Source organism: Cyanistes caeruleus, chromosome 4 (genome assembly GCF_971803275.1).
Source record: "Cyanistes caeruleus chromosome 4, bCyaCae1.hap1.1, whole genome shotgun sequence".
In the NCBI taxonomy this organism is placed as follows: Eukaryota; Metazoa; Chordata; class Aves; order Passeriformes; family Paridae; genus Cyanistes; species Cyanistes caeruleus.
The window spans coordinates 36,696,365-36,715,598 of NC_141704.1; the positions used below are offsets into that span (position 1 = coordinate 36,696,365).

The window sequence follows — 19,234 nt, forward strand, 5'->3', positions numbered from 1 at the left end:
GGATAATAGTTGTCAAATCCAAGACTTATTAAGTAATGGGAAAAAGCCAAAGAAGAACCAGGCTGCATGGGAGGACACATATGACCTAGGATACTGCTAGTGATGTGTACTTGTAGAGCCGAGTGGACAGAAGGACTGCCAGGATGGAGATTCAGCTGTTCCAGGAGCTGACATCTACTCCATGCCTGAGGCTTTGAAGGAAGCTTCAAGAAATGTGATAACTGGGGGGCGGTTGAACTTTTAAACAAATGTCCTCTTTTGCTTCACCAGCTCTTGGTTCATCAGCTGTGCAGAAAAAAAGTGATTAGAAGAGAGTTATCCTCTTTAATGCAGAAATAGTGTTTCCCCTCCAGGCTGCTTTAGGAAAATGGTGTTTCTTTCCTCAAAGTGTGACACCCCAGATAGGAAATTCTACAAAGCAGAGATGTGTGAAAGGAAGGGTGACCAGTGAACGCCAGCCCAGCACCCTTGCTTTGAGGCTGAGCAAGGGTTGGAAGGTGTCAGCAGGACACCAGACCTGTGGTCTTTCAAAATTGGCCAGCAGGCTCCTGGCTTCCTGGCCTGCCTTGCACCTCCATCCTATGTGTGATGGAACCTGCCACAAGGCACTTTGTGCCACCCTCCAGTCAGTGTCAGATGGATGCAGGTAGAGCAGTGCTCCTATGGCTTTTCTTCTCTTTCACCAGATAGGGAGGCTGTGGGCAGTGAGGGCATTTCAGAAATATGCCCTTTCCCTGCATTCTCATGGTTGTGGGAGGAATAAGAACATCTTGAAAGCAGACAGGGAAGACAAAAATCCCTGTAAACAGAGGAGCAAAAGTGATGGAATATGAAACCTTGCAACCACTGAGGTCAGAGGCAAGTTTGTCAGGAAATCCATGAGACCAGCCCTTCTGCAACAAGATTGGAAAGCAGAGAGAGATGGAAGCTTGAAAATGTTCAAAAAGAAGCTGGCTTTTTCTTTTCTTAGTTGCACTGCAAATTAGATGTGGGAAATATCAAATACTTCATGCCTTGGCATAAGCTTGTTTTTCCCTATAGGAAAGGAAATAGAGAAGAATTTGTCTGAAAACTTGTAAAATGGAGAGGATGTTTTGAGGTTTTGTAAGTCAAAGACCAAATGTCTTGAAGGCTGAAAAGGGACTATTTTAAATTTTGTTATTTTGTCAGCAGCAACTTGGTGTTCCACTAGGCAACAGAAGTCTTCAACAGCTATTTTATACACCTTCATTTCCTAGTAGAATATTTTCATCCGTTTCTTTTCCCATTCTTGCCACAGTCTCCGTTAAACTCTTATTTTACCATTTCCCCTTCTCATTATTTTGGTCTACACCAGAATTTGCAAACTGGACCTGCAGTTTTTGTTCTTTTTTTCAGAGAAGCTCTGTTAGGCTTATAAAGAAAAGTTGGAAATGGTATCTACAGTGTCAGAGAGTCAAATGCTAAATGGTTGCATTCCCTCTCTCACTGCTGCTCTCCTGCTTATAGCTGTGATTTTGTATTCACATTCAGTTTTCAGAGTAGACAAGATTTCTGGTTGTATTTTGCAATGGTAATCTGTAGCTGTGATACCACTTATCAGTTCATATTTTTTGAAACAATCCCTTTAATTTTAATCCAATAAATGGCTTCTTGTAAACACCCTGTGCAATTGTACTGTTTTCCAGCTTTGTTTGACAACACCTTGAAAAAACCTTTAGCTGTAAATCTATAAAGAAGGCCTAATTTCCACCTTAATTCCAGAAACAAGAGGAAAACTAGAAAACTAGAAAACTATATACCTGCTTACTGATATCTGTGACAGACTTGAACCATTGCAGAGATTGATTCTGCAGCCTCAGCAACTTTGATAGGAAATAGAAGGTTTAAAATCACCACCTGCAGCATTTTCAGAATCTAAAAAATAGTGAAAGTGCAAAACATCTTTCAGTTTGGAGCTACAGAGAACAGCATCTGTTACATTATGGCTTATGAATAAGAGAAGAAAACCCAAAGATGTTCATATATTTAGGAAGGCTTTATTTTGGATCAGAGGAACATATTTCTCATATGAAAGAAAGGAAAATTACTATATCATGTCCAAGAAATTTGTCATAACCTGCCTAGTTATTTTCATAACAGAATAGTCAGGGTTTTTTTTTTTCCTTAAACAAAAGAAAAACAGTTCTATGGAGAACCTAGTCTTAGACATACTTAGTGTATAGATTCACAGCCTGGTTTTGGATGCTTAGGTGGCAGCAGAATTTGAATTAATGCCCTGGGAGAGCCAGAGGTAAGAGCTTCAGTGGTTTCCAAAAGCTCCATCAGCAGGAATCTTGATCTTTTGCTTATATTTTTCTTTTCTGTGAGGTGCCAGATGCCTGTCATGCTGCATAAACAAAGAAAACATCTTCACTGATCAGGACAGCAAGAAGTAAAAATGCATGTTGATAATACTGAAATGCTAGAATGAGTTCTTTTCTGCAGTGCTAGTGTTAGCCTGTCTGAAGCAAAGCAATGAGAGGCAAAAGCTCCTCTTGAAAAGTCCTACTCTATGTAAGGAACTTGCATCTTGGTTCTTGATAGTAATTCAAACTTTTTGTACAAAATTATGCTAATGATGGATTTGTCAAGAAGTCTGTTGAAGACACTGCCAATTGCCTGGCTAACTCTAGGGCTGCTCTGGTAATCATGCTTGGGTAGTTATGGGATTGTGAGAGAAATACAATTAAGAAATATATTTTAAAGATAAGATTATTCTGTGCAGGAAAAAGACAATCTTGTTCAGTCAGTCCAGATTGCTACTACATCTTGCTTTTCCTTTTCCTATGATTCTGACTTTTCCATTCAAATTACATTGTTTATTGCCACCATTACTTTTATATTTGCTTAATTTGTTTGCTGGAATCTGAGAAGGAATCAGTGGGTGGCTGCTTTCTCCACTGAAACGTTTATATCAGGTTGTCTGGAGTTCAGTGGGTCCAGGCAAGTTTGATCATCAGACATTTACATTCCTTGTCAGCAGTTCTGTGAAAGACTCACAGGAGACAGAAATGGTTTTAAGGTATTTTTCACAAGACAGTTAACAGATCACTGAGACTATGGTCACAGCTAAGGCAGTCCAAAGACAGCTCACTCATCACTCAGATGAGCATGAGGTCCATGCTGGCATTGCAGGACAATCCTTTGATGCCTGTAATTAGTAACTTGTTTTAACCCGGACAAGGTTGGAGCAACATTCACCCACCAACTCTGGAGAGAGGATAGGGGAAAAGTACTTCTACACAGCACCTTTTCCTTTCTGCAACTTACTGTTTTCATTCAAAGCTACTGACTGAAGTCCAGCTATACACTCTGGAGCTTGTCAGATTTCTTTGCCAGGGGATGCTCTTGTTTGCATAATGGGATCAGCTGGTCATGACAGGTTATGATGCTGGCAGCTGCCTCTTTTCAAACAGCTTTAGTGTATCCTAGTCCCTGCCAATTGCAAGGTTGAGACACAAAGTCTTTTGGGAGCTCAGTCTTTATTAAGCAACATGGAGAAACCCTGTTGTTTTAAAAATTTGAAGCAAATGAGAAGGGTGATTGAGTACTTTATAGCTATCGCTACCAGCAATTTTGCTAATCCAGAGAAAGATCAGTGAACAAAAGGGAATAAAGTGGGTCTACTTTTCATATATTTGAAATGGTTAAGAATTTCTTCCCAAATATGATTTCACCACTGGAATAGCACAGAAAAAGGTTTCACAAACATTTACTGCTTCCTAGCCAAGTGTTAATTATATAAGTTGCATGCATTGTTTCTGCTCTCTGGTTGAGTGACCTAGGTAACCATCCATTTCAATAAAAATTATAACAATCAACCTTAAATGTGTTTTTTTCTGTTTGCTTTCTGAATAACTCAGAATTCAAAGGTGAAAAATCAATGTTTTGAACATCAGTGGAAGTGAAGCTTGACTGCATGAATATTTACTGACAGCTAAGATGTCAGATTAGCAAATCATATGAATCAAATTTGGGGTTGCTTGTTACTATCGTTAATAATAAGTGGTTGTGGGACAGTATCACTTAGTATTCTTTCAGTGTTCAAAATAGAGCGCAAGCATACAATTAAGAGTGTGAACTTCAAAGAAGTTACACTGCAAGCATAAAACACAAGGGGCTTACTGGCTTTGGAACAAATGTTTGTAAAATTTCCCCTCTTTTTTCCTTGACTCCTTTGTCTCTCTCTCTTACGAAAATACGCTCTTTTCCCAATTATGAGCTGCTATGCAAAAACAATTGAAAGTTACCACTTCACATTCCATAAGATAGGGCTGAATAAAGCTTTTAATTTCTCTAACTTCTACAAGTGCTTTGTCTTAGAGAGAAGACAAGAATCAAACCACATTGATCTGTGATCACATGTCTGTGATGTCAAAAGATTCAGTTCTACTTCTGATGCACTTTACAATTCCTTCTGCAGTGGGATCTGCTACAAAAAACTGCTCTCTCAGAGCCAGCACAGAAACCTATCAGTGGTTTGTGTCCTTCATATAAGTAGGAGGGTTGGACAAATACCCCTAAAACTTTCCTATGCACACTGACAAACAGTACTTAACTCTTTAGATGCTGTTTAAAGACTTCCAGCTGGATTATTTATTCAAAATTGTAATTCTGCCAAATGAACTGTTTGTCAAGATTGCTTATTGAAAGCTCATATCTTAAGTAAATTTTCACAAACTGATGAGTAAATTCTTAAGTAGAAAAAAAACCAACCCTGGACCACTGGATTTAAACAAGAAAAGGTAAGCATTTAAAGTAGAAATACTAGTCTAAAAGTTATAATATGTAATCAAGGCATGAAATCATGCATGGAAAGCTATGTACTCAATACAAAGGGTTAGAACATGACATTTCAAACACTGAATCCCTTCTATGGATTATGCATAAAATGTAGACAGGAATATATTTTTGAGTAAGCCATCAACATAACGTTGGAAATAATACATATGTTCAAGAAATCCATAGTCAAATAATAACAGGGTAAAAAAAAATCATATATCTTTTCCACTTGCAAGAACAGTTTGTCAGTCAGAGGCAGAATCAGCCACAGAATTACCAGCAAAGTGAAAGAAAGCTTCAGCAGCCTTCACTAGGAGTGGCTAGCAAAATGCTCACTCCTGTATTACCTGATGTGGTTGCAGTACCCTGTATTTAAGCCAGGGGTGCTTCCATCCATTCAAGGATCAGTTCAAATTTAATTAATTAATTAATTAATTAATTAATTTTAACAGGTAGTTGAAAACCCTAATAACAGAGGCATGCAGTAACTGCAATGTTAGAAAACAAGAGTGAAGTTCATAACCCCTAGCAAGATTACAGTAATGCACCATATGAAATCAGAGTGAGAAGAGACAGATGATACAGAGCATGGTCCAAAGTCAAAGGAAATCAATGGCAGATCATCTGCAGGCTTCACTGGGGTGGGATTGGAACGGAAACATCTAATTTCAAGTCTGATCCTCACTTTGCCTGTAAATTTGGACAAGGTATTTCTATTTTTATGGCCTTCATTTCTTTCTGAAATGGTTGAGAGGTCTCAGTTAGTGTTTCAGAAGAGTGCCAAAACCTTAAATGAAAATATGAACAGTTACAGAAATATGAACCATAATCAACAAAACAAAAATAGGGGTTTTTTACCTTAATTGAAAACAAGTAGCAGTGAGATGAGGATACATATTAAGTGCACTTAAACTTCCGACTTACAAAGTCAATTAGAGAGACATTGCAGGACTGTAGATGAAATACATGAGTACCGAAAAAAAAGCAATAAAGCATCCAAAACTACCCAAATGTCTGTCATATGAAAACCTTCCCCCTGCTTCCCCCCCTGAAAACCCACAGGTACTGAATATATTGGCAAAACAGAGAAAGAAGTGTCTTTCAAAGCAAGCCGGCGCTTGCAAAAATAAAACCATTCAGGGAATCTTGATGAATAATAATATGACTACTTATCACTTACATAATGAAGGAAACATTTTTGCCAAGGGCTCAGTGCTAGTGCAATTTAGCAAAATTGTGAGTGAAGAAAAAGGAGTATTGTCAACATGCATATCAAAAAGTTATTTGATTTCATATTGGGATATTACAAACTTCCCTTTCTGAGTCTGTATCACCCCTATTTTGAGCTCCATGAGAGTGTCTTACTAAGAACTAATTAATCCTTCTGGTTGTTCAAATATGTATATATACATAACTGCACCTTTTTGCATAATTTTAGCCTTACCATTTTTGCAAATTAGAAATCATTTACTCAGACAGTTTAAGCCAAAAGGACATTTTAATTGAATTGGCATGATTCTTAGAATTGTATTTTACATAATATTTTTTTTTACAATTGTATTTTACAGTAATACAGTAATACAGTAATACAGTAATAATCTTGGGAGAAGCATTCTCCACACTTAGAGGAAATTCTGTGTTATTCAGAACTGATCTTATATCCTGAAATTACAGTTTTTCATAAATTTTGTTGTGTTCCCAAACCATCTCTTTTCAGGCATGTTTTTAGGTGCCCTCACAAAGGTTTTAGGTACTAAACACAAACTATTCTTGAGTCAATAAATTTTTTCACAAGTGTATTTTTGCCAAGTATTTTCATGCAGGCAAAAGTACAAGTCCTTTTGTCTACTAACTGCAGTATTGTAGAAATTCAACCCTATTTTTATACAGGTGAATTGTCCCTACATATTAATAATGGATATTAAAAAAATTAATTCCAAAAGTTATCTTAAAAATATAGCTCTAATACATGTAATTAAGTATAGTGTAAGATAAGTCTATAAAGCTACACTGATGTGAGCTAAAGTCACTGTGGTACTTTCCTAACACTCTCTGACAGCTATATAATAAAAAGCATGTATGACTATAATATTTAAATTTTAAACTGGGTAAAATTCTCTCTATGTTAATGAAATCCTGAAAAATGTGACTGATGTATTTCAGTTTCACATGAAGAGAGGCTGGTTTATCCATGATAACGTTGTATAACCCAGAAGAATTCCATCCACAGCTGTTGAATAGCATATGTGAAAGATGGGATGTGGGAGCAGTCAAGTACATTATAACCTATATTGATGCCCCCCTTTGGCAATTTTACTATAGAAATCAAGAATTAGTGTGCCTGAAAATAATTACCCTCTCCTCACTAGAGATAGTCCTTCTGTACTGGGATAATACTATGTGGACAATGGCTGTGGGACTGCTTTTGTCATGCTCCTCATGCAATCTGTATTTGACTGACAAACAAAGACTTTCAAGGGCAGAAGTTCAGGTTTTTACGAGTGCTAGTTGTAAACCCACAAGGTAAAATCCTCTTCTCATAAGTGTCAAGATCCTCTGTTCTCCCTCAGGTATGAGCCATCTCAGAGGTGGGTAGCAGAGAATAATGACTACGAAAGCACTGATGTAGCTTTGAGATGAGACTTTTGCTGTGAGAACACTCAGTTCATTTAAGCAGAAAGGGACTCATTATCCGGCCTTCTGTGACAAAACTTTAAAGGCTAATTTAGTTTCAGTCCTTTTGTCTGCCTTTGGAAAACTAACCATTCTGTATCCTGTTTGCTCTCATTTGCCTGAACAAGGGAATTTCAGGATCTGTGTTTCCTGATTTTAACAATTAGACCTTTGGACATTGCTGAAGGTGTTTGTATTTTTACAGCTAAACCTTCATATTCAAGGAGTGAGGAAGCCTACAAAAATAAAAACTATCCAGTGTATTTCCCCATGTGGGGGGTCGCTTAAGCTCACTGCTATTACAACATCCCCTGCCCAGATGCACATGGTCTAAATCTGCTTTTTCTCATTCTGAAAGGGCAGAGTGTGAGAGGCAGCTCCTAAGGAAAGTGTAGGACACAAACTCTAGTCTGGAAGTCTGGAAGTTGCCAGCAGGCACATGCAAGCTGGGCTCTTTGCTTCGCCTGTGCCCCATAATCCCTCTCCAATGCACTGTAACAAAGTTCAGAAGAAAGAGCACAAGGCTCAGAAGCTACTCTTTGCCCCAGGATAGGAGCAGACACATCAGCACTGCCTCACACTTTTTCAATGGAGTCCATGGAGTTTGTCAGTCAAAAAAGTCTCAGTGGTTCTGAAATAGGTCTGTCCTGAGAGGTACCAAGGCAGGTAAAAAATAAAATATGTCATGTTTTATCTCTGTGCCAATTTGTCTCTCCCTGACTCCAGACTGACACAGTCCCCTGATCTTATCAAAAGGTGAAATATTTTGGCAATGTCTTCTGGCTCCCAACAGACACAACAACTGCATGTCTTGGCAGGCATACTCTGGACTGAGTGACCAATGACACAGGACAGAGCTCTCACTGGGAAGAGATGCAGGCATTGGAGCCAATACCATGTCCTTGCTGGGCTGTGGGAAAGAGATCAGGTACAACTTATGCTAGCTTAGACTCTTTCAGTCCTTTTCATTCGGATAATTTTCTGAAATTTTTATCACTTGTCCCTGGGCTCTGTTTTTCAAATGTGCTTTCAGTTGAGCACTGAAATAAGCAGGTGGAGTTCAAAAACATTCAAATTCTTAGACTAAATTCTTCTGAAATTCTGCCTGCATTTGTGGGTGATGAGTATTTTCAGATCTTGCTCTAAAAGCCTTTGAAAAATGACTGATTCATGCAGTAGAAGAAGAATTACAACTGAGATTCATTTTTGTACATACAAGGAACAGACAGATACTGTCTGAAACCTTTCCTTTCTCATCCTGTCGATGCCTTGACTCGAAAGTAATATGAAAGTTGGTCTATCTGTGGCTTATTTCATCCAATAAAGCAAGCTACATCTAAGATGGTCTGCTCAGATAGGATCTGAGCTCTTAGCTCAAAACCTCTTGGGAACTTAAGTGCCATTTTTATTCTGTTCTGTAAACACACACATGAGAAAACTCCTGGAGGAGTAACTTGTTACATACCCATGAATTGTCATTTTGGTCTTGTCTGGGTCAATAAAAAACTTCTGAGAGATCTGCTAATATGCTGCAAAACCTGTTAGTTGAAGATAGTAATTTTAGTGTCCCCTCTGGGTACTCTTCTCATTCTTTGAAAGAAGGGAATCATTCACACAGGAAGATATTAACAAAAATGAGAGACCAATAAATGCACCTGTCAGTGTTCAGCAACAGCTAAAATTAATTCACAAATCCAAACAATCTGTAGAAAACTGAACACAATTACATAAGAAATTAAGTTATACAGTTGCCATGACCTTTAATCAATCATTCCAGCTGTTAATGTTAATTTTGTGATCTGAAAATCATAGTTCTATTTGCATTTTAATGGCTGTTAAATGAGAGTCATCAGGAAGAAATAGTGACAGCTTGGCCTTTTGATACCAAGTTCTTCCTTCCTAATGTGATTTGGAAGATTTGGAATTCCTGTTCAGAATGGGTTTTATTTCAAACCACAGCAGGCACACGGAGCCAATTTTGCAGAGGGAAAACTGGCAATTCAGAGCTAAATACCTTTTTTAATCCATCTGTGTCTATGAAAAGATCATAAAAAAACAGGTGGAAAAGCTGTAATGGCGACTTCATTACCCTCAGACTAACAATACCTCTATCATATTTTAAAGACCTTTTCACAGATATATGCCAGTTTAATATTTTTTTGTGAGTGGAGATGTTTGTACTTAATGAACAGAATTTTTTGTCAAGTGGTCAATGAAACAAAACCCAGAAAATGCAAGAAAACCACTGACTAACTATGAATTTTAGGATTAGTTAAATTAGTTTATTCTGCATTTACCTGATCAAAGTGTTGCATACAGGACTGCCTTACAACATAAATACCATTCGTTGGCTTATTTTGCACGTAACGATGTTAGTGGCATTGCATTAGATCAAAACTCTATTTAAATCCGATTCCCATTCTGCAGTAACTGTCAACTTGTTGATAGCTTTAATTATTAATAAGATCTAAATGTCTGCCAACCTCTTGTGCTAGTATCTTCCATTTTATGATTAATACATTTTCTTATTAATAGGAAGACCTTCATTATTACATGACAATTTATTTGTATGCGAAGTGCACAGTTCTGATTAAAATGTGATGTTCTTCTTAAATCTTCATCTAAATATCCTAGGAGACAGTCCCCAAGTGAATCTTCTTTGCTTAAAAAAGGAGGTCTTGGAACTACATGTTCAGAAAAGGAAGCAGTGAGCTGCAGACAGATATCAGAAATTGGAAAGCAAAGTCAGTATTAACAATGGAAGAAGAAAATGGTTTAGCTCTATCCAAAGTCCTTTTTATTTAAAGCAGGTAAATTGTAAGAGGAAGAGAGTTTCAGCAGATGTTTCCAGGCTGAGTTTCATAAAGAACTGAACAGCAATAGGGAAGAGGAACAGTGACAAATGCCCTGCCTTTTATCACACAAGTAGGACTTCTGTCCATAAAGGCAGCCTAATTTGAATGCAATGAACAGTACACCCTCTTCCTTCCCAAGCACACAATCTATGCATTTTCTGCTTCTACATTACTTCTACAAATAAAACTTGTAAAGCTGGTATGCATGCTAGTGGGTCTGAACTTTGAAGTCAGAGCACCGACCGATGCAGGAAATTGTCGCAGTGCAGAAGGACTCCCATCCTCTTTGTGACAAGCTCTGCCCTTCTTGCAGACATGCTGTTCTTACGCAGACACACTCTTGCTATCCCAACTTCCCATTTTAAAAGCTTACCCAGAAAGAAGGCTTGGCTGAAATACAAATTAAAAGTAACAGTGTCAGGATGCTGATATTCTGGTTCTGCTGGATTTCAGGAAGTTTGCTTCCTTAGAAATGTAAGGATTTTTCTCTCTGGCCAGTAATGTTCCATCCTCTAGTACAGCCTTGTACAATGTCAGTGCATTTATACATGTGCGTGAGTGCACATGTATAAATACGTGTAAGTAAGCAGCAGCATGCAGTGCACTAACGGGAACAGATACCCTCAGTCTGAAATTCTGGCTCTACAGAACTCAGCGAGAGCTTTGCCCCCACTTTTGCTGGAACCAGGCTGTCATCCTGCAGTCTGAAGTCCTTTAGTTCTTTAGACTAAGAATGGGTGAAGTGCAGGTCCCGATGGCCTTCTCCATGCTGGACAGAGTTAAGAACATTTCGTGTGAAATGTCTCTTGTCATATTTAAGTAGGAAGAGAGAAATCTCCAAAGCTTTGGAGGTTGATTTGGCCAGATGTTTAGAAGGTCTACAGCTAATCTGATTGCTCTTTTCTGGACCTCTTCAGTTAAGTCATCAGGTCACAGCTCTCCTGAGCACAAGGTCTTTTATAGCATTTCTAGTCAGTTCTGATCAGGGTAGAAATAAGAACCATTTTTCCCCCCAGGTACTTTAGAGTTTTTGTGCACATCAAGTAAATGGATATTAAATATTCTTCAAGAAGAATGGCATGTGAAAAGGATTCACCTAAATTCTTTGCTGGAGAATCAAGTTTCTCCTTTTTTTCTCAGCCATATACATCTGTCCTGAATTTCCATTGCCAGATTAAAGGCATTAAAGAAATCCCAACAGAGTGATTACTTATTATTTTCCACCTGTTGATAATCCCCGGTATTTAAAATGTCACTATTTTATTTTGAGACAGAGCTTTCTCAGGAAACCCTCTATTTGGTGTTTATCATGCAATACCTATCATGTTCCTCAACAAACCTCAGGAATCAAGCCAGCAGATTAGCTCCAGGAGAACAGACAAATCTCAAAGGTATCTTTATAGCTATATTACGGGTCAGAAGCTCACTGCAAACGGGACCCATTTTGTTGCTCAGATATTGCTGAATTGCAGGAAATGTCTGCATTAATATCCTAAACAAATATATTCTTCCTATTATTCTTGATCATATCTTACTTGTATTGCCCTTTTAAAACATAGATAATTTAGCATTAAACTGAAATGGATTCAACAAATCAGACCCTAGGGTATTGTAAGGTTGGTTTTGGTTTGTATTTTTTTTTTCACAGGTAGTCAGGGCTTTATGTCAGTTTTTGTTTTTGATTTCACCTTTTTTCTTTTTTTTTCCCCCTGAACCCATCAGAATTGCTACCTGCTCCTTTCAGACAGATTAGAGCTTAAGAAAAAAATACTTTTCAAAATATTTTTATCCTGATATAAGATATTTATAACACTTGATAGTCAGATTTTTTTGGTGATGATGTAGCCTGGGGACTAGTACATGATGCTGGCTGAACAATCTTGGTGCAAAAGCAAGCCAAATTTTTGAAAACTTTCCAAAAGCAATGATGGTGTGAAGTTTGGTGTCATGTACCTTCCTCCTACTCATGAATATGCTCTTTTTTTTCTTCAGAAAACTCTAACCAACCTTGTTCCATCTGATCACAGGTGTTTTTCAGAAGTCCTACACCATCAAGATGCACTAATAGGAGATGTGAAAAGGAATGTAATTTCTGTCCTGTTACCTAGATTGTCAGCAGTTATACTAAAATACACTTAAAGGCCATCTGGCCCATGGAAGACAGTTTTCATACAAATAGGTTTATGCCAAAAGGTTTATGAATACAAAGATAAGTAAGAAGACTGTTGAGACTGAAGGAGTAGATTCTTGGTAAAATAATGACTACTGGGGACTTTAATGTGACAGAAGAACTGTATTTCCTCATACCCCTTTTGGGAAGACAAGCTGACTGTAGTTTTGATTCCATGGTTGGAGAGGAGAGATTTGGGGATGGGCAACTTCCTGGTGAGGCAGGACCTGGACTGGGATGATGGGACAGAGTAAACAGTATCCTAGGTGACTCAAAGAGTGGAAAAGTGGAATCACAGCCAAACTCTGAGGACAGCATTGCTGAGACTGCTGATCCTACATCCAGAAGTGAAAGACAAGAACTGCCCTTTTGGCTATGGGGCAGCTGCCTCCTAAACTGCTTTAGCAAATCTCTGTTGCAGGTCTGCTAGATTCATTATTCCTCAGCCTCCCACCCTCCCAGCTTTCCCCAAGAGGTCCTCTTGGACTCCCAGAAGAGATTATTTACGAAGTTATTATTTAAAAATATAATCTTTTGTGGTAACTATGAAAAAAGGGTAAATGTTAGATATTTAACCTGGACCATGCTACCACATCCCTCAAAGAGGAAGTAACCATTTCCTTGGCCGCTTGGTGGAAGAATTTATCATGTCTTGTTCAAGTGGTATGTTTGGAATAGTTTTTGGTGTCTTTGTTGGATGACTTTCCAGATAGTAAGATTTCCCTTTTGCCTTACAAATTAATCTTTGAAGATGGGTCTGGAATATGAGGCTTTGCAGACTTAATGGTAGTAGAAAAAACTCCAAAGACTGTAATAAAGTGAAAGAACAACAGAGTAAATGGCAGTCAAATAAGTGGCATAAATCTTCAAAGAGAAAACATGTCTCAGCAGAGAACCAAATTTAATGGAGGAAAGAAATTTATCAGGAATTTAAACAGAGTCTGCAGGAAGGAAGGTTAAAGTCAACTAATCAATAAACGTTTAGAAAGTTGCCATTTCCCCAAGTCTCCTAACACTCACAAAGTCCTAATCCCAGCTTCTTAAGCTATATAGCAGAGCTGAGGTTGCAGGACAAAACAGTATATCTGGCCTGGTGCTGGCAGACTGAAACAAAGTTCCTTATATTTTCTTCATCCCTAGGACCTACAAGTAGGTTAAGCTGATTTACCAAGGCTGAACTTCTGACAGGATAGCCCTGGAGGCTATAAAACAAACAAAGTTTGCATTTTTATTCAGAAATGTTATTCAGAAAACTGTATTTAATAATTAAGAATACAGATGATTTCAGCTAGAGATATATTTTAAGTAACTTTCCTGTTTTGGGTTTTAGACTAATGCATAGGAGTGTAGCATAAAACAATAATAAATATAACTCTGCATTACGTGAAGCACTATTAATAAGCTGCTTCTTGTAACAATGTTATTGCTCCTTATACCTGAGAACATACTGCAGGTGTCACAAGTAATTTCTTAAAGCAATGTTCAGAATATTTACTGATAAACCTGACAGGATTATTGTTTTGGATAGGAAAAATCAGAAATAATCTCTCTTCTGAATTTTATATGACTGATAATAAAAAGGTTAACAGAAATTCTCCATCACTGTGGAAGTATTTACAGTGAGGTGCAGTTTTACCAGCACAAGAATAAGTAAAATCCATTTTAGACTAAGCTAACACACTGTATGTGAGCATTCCTGCTTTGGAAACTTTTGCAGCATGATTATGCTCCTGTTATACAACCTGAAACATAAATTGACAGCTTTAGGAGGAGCTTTTCATTCATTGGCATAATGGTTCAATGTGTTATGGAAATAACTTAGATTCATTTATATTCAAGGGCTTTGGAAGGACTTTTATGTAGAAAGGTGCTCAGATGCAAATTTTCAGCATATCTAAATTCACTTGACATATTTTTCTCTTAAAATGAATTATCAAACACTAGGATAATATTATGGGGAAAAAATGCATGTTTTAACCAGAAACAGTCATCTTATCATGGAGTGGTATTCGCATATGTCCTATTACAGTGAAAATGTCAGATATTTTCTGTATTTATTTTGCATATATCCAAGAATTTGCATGTGTTCTGTTGTACATTCACTACTTAAAACTTCAGTACTGCAGCAGGACAGTACGAAATAGCTCCAGACCTAAGTCTGAGAGCAGCCTATTAACAGCCACCTTCTGAAAGTGATCTGAAATCCAAGTGCAGATGAAGACCATCCTGAGAGCTGCTGCATCTTCTGAGGATGTGGGGCAGAATTCGGCATCCAAAGCAGAAGTCATAAAAGATTGCTTTGCTAGAAGATGAGTGGGTGCTAATTAACATGCTCTCTGAAGTGTCTTTATTATTGCCATTGTGTGATGCCCAGAAGAGGACGGTGGCCAGCTACAAAGTCACTTAGATCAAAAGTGACATCCAGACTGTTTTCAGCTGTAAAAATTAGTGGACTGTTGATTCCCTGTTTGACCCTTATGCTTCACTGCCATCAGGAAGCAGTGGAGCCCAGAGGTCTCCCCTCTCAGTCTCCATCGGTACAAAGCCATGCTTTCATCCACTCAGAAATCTTAGGAGATGATAACTGCTGTCCTCTTGGATCTTCCAAGACCACAAAAAACATCTAAATAAACAAATCTACCTCTAGAGAAGTCTAGGGCCTTAATTTTTTTCACAAGGAAGTCTTCAAGAAATATTGGCCCATGTGTCTAGTGAAGGTATATCCTTTTCATTAGAACAAGCTTCTGGTCAGCCAACCCACTAAAACCATCACAGGATACAAAAAAATTTGATGATAGGCCAAAGGACTTATCCCACCACCAGCTATCATCCACTCATTCATCATGGCCTTGAATCCACAATCTGGATTATCCAAAAATCTCTTGGAGATTTCTGGGTGCTTACTAATTGCCGATACTTGTTTACATTTACAGAAGACTTCAGTGAATCTGTGAAGCTAATTAAAGGCAAATGGGTCTCTATTTAAGGAAGTGAAAAATGTAAATGTGAAGTTTAGGATCTACTTCAGTCAAGTGAGCACAGAGAAGAAGGGAGGGAAACATAATAAAGCTCTTGAAATACCACTGCAGAAGAGCTGACTTACAGCCAGGACAGGAGAAATGAAGGAATTCTGAATTTCTCTCTCCTGAATACTAAAATATTTTCAATGTGAGTCTAAAATAAACCTTTAAATGAAACTTTAAAATACCACTGAGTAGCTCAAGGAAGTTCCTGTGAATATAATAGACCACAGCTAGGATCCAAAGTGTCAAATTCAATCCAAGGGTATGTGCTGCCACCACTGCAGCTCAAACAGAATGTCCCTCAGGCACTCTCTGTGTCTTGATCATACCCTACCTAAATAATACCAGCTACTGAAAGCCAACACGTAGGTGGCCAAGGAAGCAGATGTGGGTATCACTTTGAAGGATTTTCTTTTTGACAGCTCAATAGCCTACCCAGGAGCCTCCAAAACACCATTTTCTGAGGATCTCAGAGTTACTCAGGTTCCTAGGAAGTCACATAGACCCTGTTTACCCCAGCAGCACAGAAGATGTGAATAGAGCCAACAACTTCTCACTCACCTGCCATGTTTATTCTTGCTTTGCTTGCGCTGCTCAGGCTAAATCACAGGCACACATGTCACAAATCCTCTGGGATTCACAATCTGCAAAATTTAAACACTGTAGGTTCAATGTGCCTCTGCTGAGGAGGCAGCCTTTCTGATCACTTTTGTGCAGACAGCAGCAGAGGTGGAAGGATGTGAGGAAAGGAAAGCCTTTTCTCTCAGAATTGGGTTGGTTGACTGAATTCCATGGTCTTCTGCACAGGTCTGTCCTACCATCTTTTCCCTCTAATGATTAGTCCCTGATCCCTCTCTACTCAGCTGCCTTGAGGCTCCCTGCAAGCTCCCCCCTCACTTGCCTATGCAGGATGTAAGCTTTGCACACTTTCCACAGTTTCCCAGGGGATGCTTCTAACCCCAAGTGGTTTATAGTTGAATGTGTATTTGCAAATTGATAATTTTGCATCATGCTGCTTAGCCTTGGGCAGTGCTGTATTAGGGATTAATTCCCCCATGGGCTCCTGAGCAGAAACTACAAAGACTGGAAGTAGAGCAGAGAGCTGGTGCTGGCAGCCTCAGAGGTAGCTGCTGGCTGCACAGAGCAGCAGGGAGGACTCGGGGTCCTGGGACGTGATGGACAAGCTGCTGCAGCCAGCTGAGACAGCCACTTTCTCCCCATTCACTGCCTAATGAAAGGAAGAGTCTGACCTCTGGGACTGGAACCTCTCCCGAGGATACAGAGAGCCACACTGCACTCTCAGAGCTTTACTCTCAGTGGAGTAGCCCAGCATAGACAAGTGTGCCATGCACAACACAGACTCAGCAGGAAAGCACATGTATAGGCATTGCCCTGCACTGACACAGTATTCACCAGCTTTGCTGTCAGGAAACCTCTCAAAACTTTCAGGTGGGGACACATGCAACTCTTCCCTGCCAGCTGTGGAGCTCTCTCCCACAGCAGCTATCATGCCTCATGGCTGCAGTGGTTTCCTCTCCAGACAAGAAAACGTAACAAGAGAAGGGAAAGGGATAGGCTAAACAATAGAGCAACAAGGGGGGAGTGAAAGATGAAGGATACTAGGAAGCAAAATGTAGTTCAGCTTTAGGAAGTCACATTTGTATCGAGCAGGGCTGGAGTTGGCTGGGAAGAAGAGCAAGTGAATAGTTCATGTGTAAATAATAGCTGGGTAGTTACTGCGCTAAAGGACTCGGAAATTCTCACTGATGAGAGGAAGTCTGATGTAGCTGTCATTGCAGAGCACTAACAGGGTGATTCATGTGAATGGAATCTTTGAAATCAGTATGTAGTTCTTGTAGGAAGGACTGAAGGGGAGGGATGGCACCCTGCACTACCCCCTTTAGAATGATCAGTAGCTGGAGGAGTGTGAAAACATGCAAATGATAAACTCCAGAAGGATGTTGGGGGAGTGAGGAGTAATGAGGTGATGAGATCTGCTACAAAACACTAAATCAAGCCAGAAAGCAGGATGAATTACTCCTAAAGCATCTGTCTTCACTGAAGGATAAAAATTGCATTTTTATAAAGAACTCAGGTTTGTAGGATCTCATGCAACTGGTAGTAAAACATTACACGTTTTAGAGATTGAATTTTTTTTCTTTCCACAAAACAGATTGCAAGTGAGAGCAATCTCCTTTTGGAGACTCATTCTAACATTAATACTAGGGTTACAAGCTGTTGATCACATAAGGCTTATGTGATCTGGTTACATTCATTATGAACAAAGGACAAATCTAACTAATAATATTTATATTTGGAGCTTCACAGAACTGGACTTCTCATCCTTAATGGATATTAAAGAGAATTTGACCAGAGGGTGGATAAAAAGCAGAAAAAAATGCCTGAAAATCAGAAGCTGTTTAAGAAGTTTGCTAGATGGGCAAGAAGCCATGGCCTAGAGTCAAGAACACGGATAACTTTGGCAGAAAGCTCAGGGTAGTTGACAGAAGAAGCCCGTGACAACAGATTTCTTAAAGCACAAAGGGCCATAAAGGGACAGTAAACTGTTGCACAGAGACAACCACAGCATATGGCTTCTAGCACAGGACATGGATGTCCTTGGATATTGGCAATTTTTATACAGCTCACCAGGCCTTTCAGAGGGAACTGCTACAGAAGTTCATCCTGGATATATGACCCTAGCTGAATGACAAGGATAACCCATGCAGCAGCGATGTTGGGCTGGCCTTAAAAAGTTAGCAGCTGCTTTCAGCCTGAATAAAAATTCTGACACTGGGAGAAACAAGTATCTTTGGTGTCCCTTGAGAAACTACATTTTCCTGTTTGTGAACGACTAGCCTGTGTTTGAAACAAAGGAGATTTAAACTGGAGGAAAGGAATTTAAACTTAGGAAAAGAACACCAAAACAACCCAACAGCAGTGGCAAATCAGAGTCCTCACAGTTCAGCTATACAAATAACATGTGAAACATCTGATTACAGACTAACCTCCAGCAGTCTTTGGTCTTACTCGTGCGCCTGGCTGGTCAACAAATGACTGCCCTTTCATAGGATGCTTTCCTCCCACCCCTTGGTTTTTTGGAGCCCCACTCCGGGTGTAGCATCAATAGCTGACAAAGTCCAGCACGTGAACTCAGGCAGGCTCTCTCCAGCCCTGAGGAGAACGTTGCTGTGTTTCCGTGACAAGTCTCCTATGCCATTTGTCCCTGAGTGACTGTTTTCCAGGTGACGGCGACTCTAGAAGCTCCCTTCTGCCGTCGTGGCCCAGTCCTGCAGGCCAAGTGCTCAGCACCCATCCACGACCCGGCACCGAGGGTGCGGGCTCAGCCTCACGGCCCGAAACGCGCCCGAGCCCCGTCGGGCCGCGAGGGCGGCGGCGCCGCGGGGCCGTGAGGGCACCAGGGGGCGCTGCCGCCCAGGGGCCCCGGCGGGCCGCGCCCCGGCCGCACGTGCGCGGGGGCGGAGCGGCGGCGCCCGCGCGCGGCCGCACGGGCCGGTGGCGCACTGCGGCACCCGCGCGCCGGGCCTGGGCGCGCCGGCCTGGGGGCACCGCACAGTCCGCACCGCACCGCTCCACATCGCACCGCTCCACATCGCACCGCTCCACATCGCACCGCTCCACATGGCACTGCCCACACCGCTCCACATGGCACTGCCCGCACCGCCCCACATGGCACTGCCCGCACCGCT

General features: G+C 40.1%; 1 long non-coding RNA gene across 2 annotated transcripts; it reads right to left on the reverse strand.

Annotated features, from left to right (window-relative positions):
• Positions 1 to 9,736: 9,736 nt before the first annotated feature.
• On the reverse strand, positions 9,737 to 18,871 carry LOC111933963 (uncharacterized). 2 transcript variants are annotated; one of them, XR_002866932.2, is made up of 3 exons: positions 18,533 to 18,871; positions 16,086 to 16,168; positions 9,737 to 10,188 (listed from the first exon to the last, which is right to left on the reverse strand). It is a non-coding gene; the product is annotated as an uncharacterized LOC111933963 (long non-coding RNA). The 2 variants fall into 2 exon arrangements; XR_002866931.2 differs by having other exon boundaries at positions 9,737 to 10,721.
• Between the last annotated feature and the right edge of the window lie 363 nt (positions 18,872 to 19,234).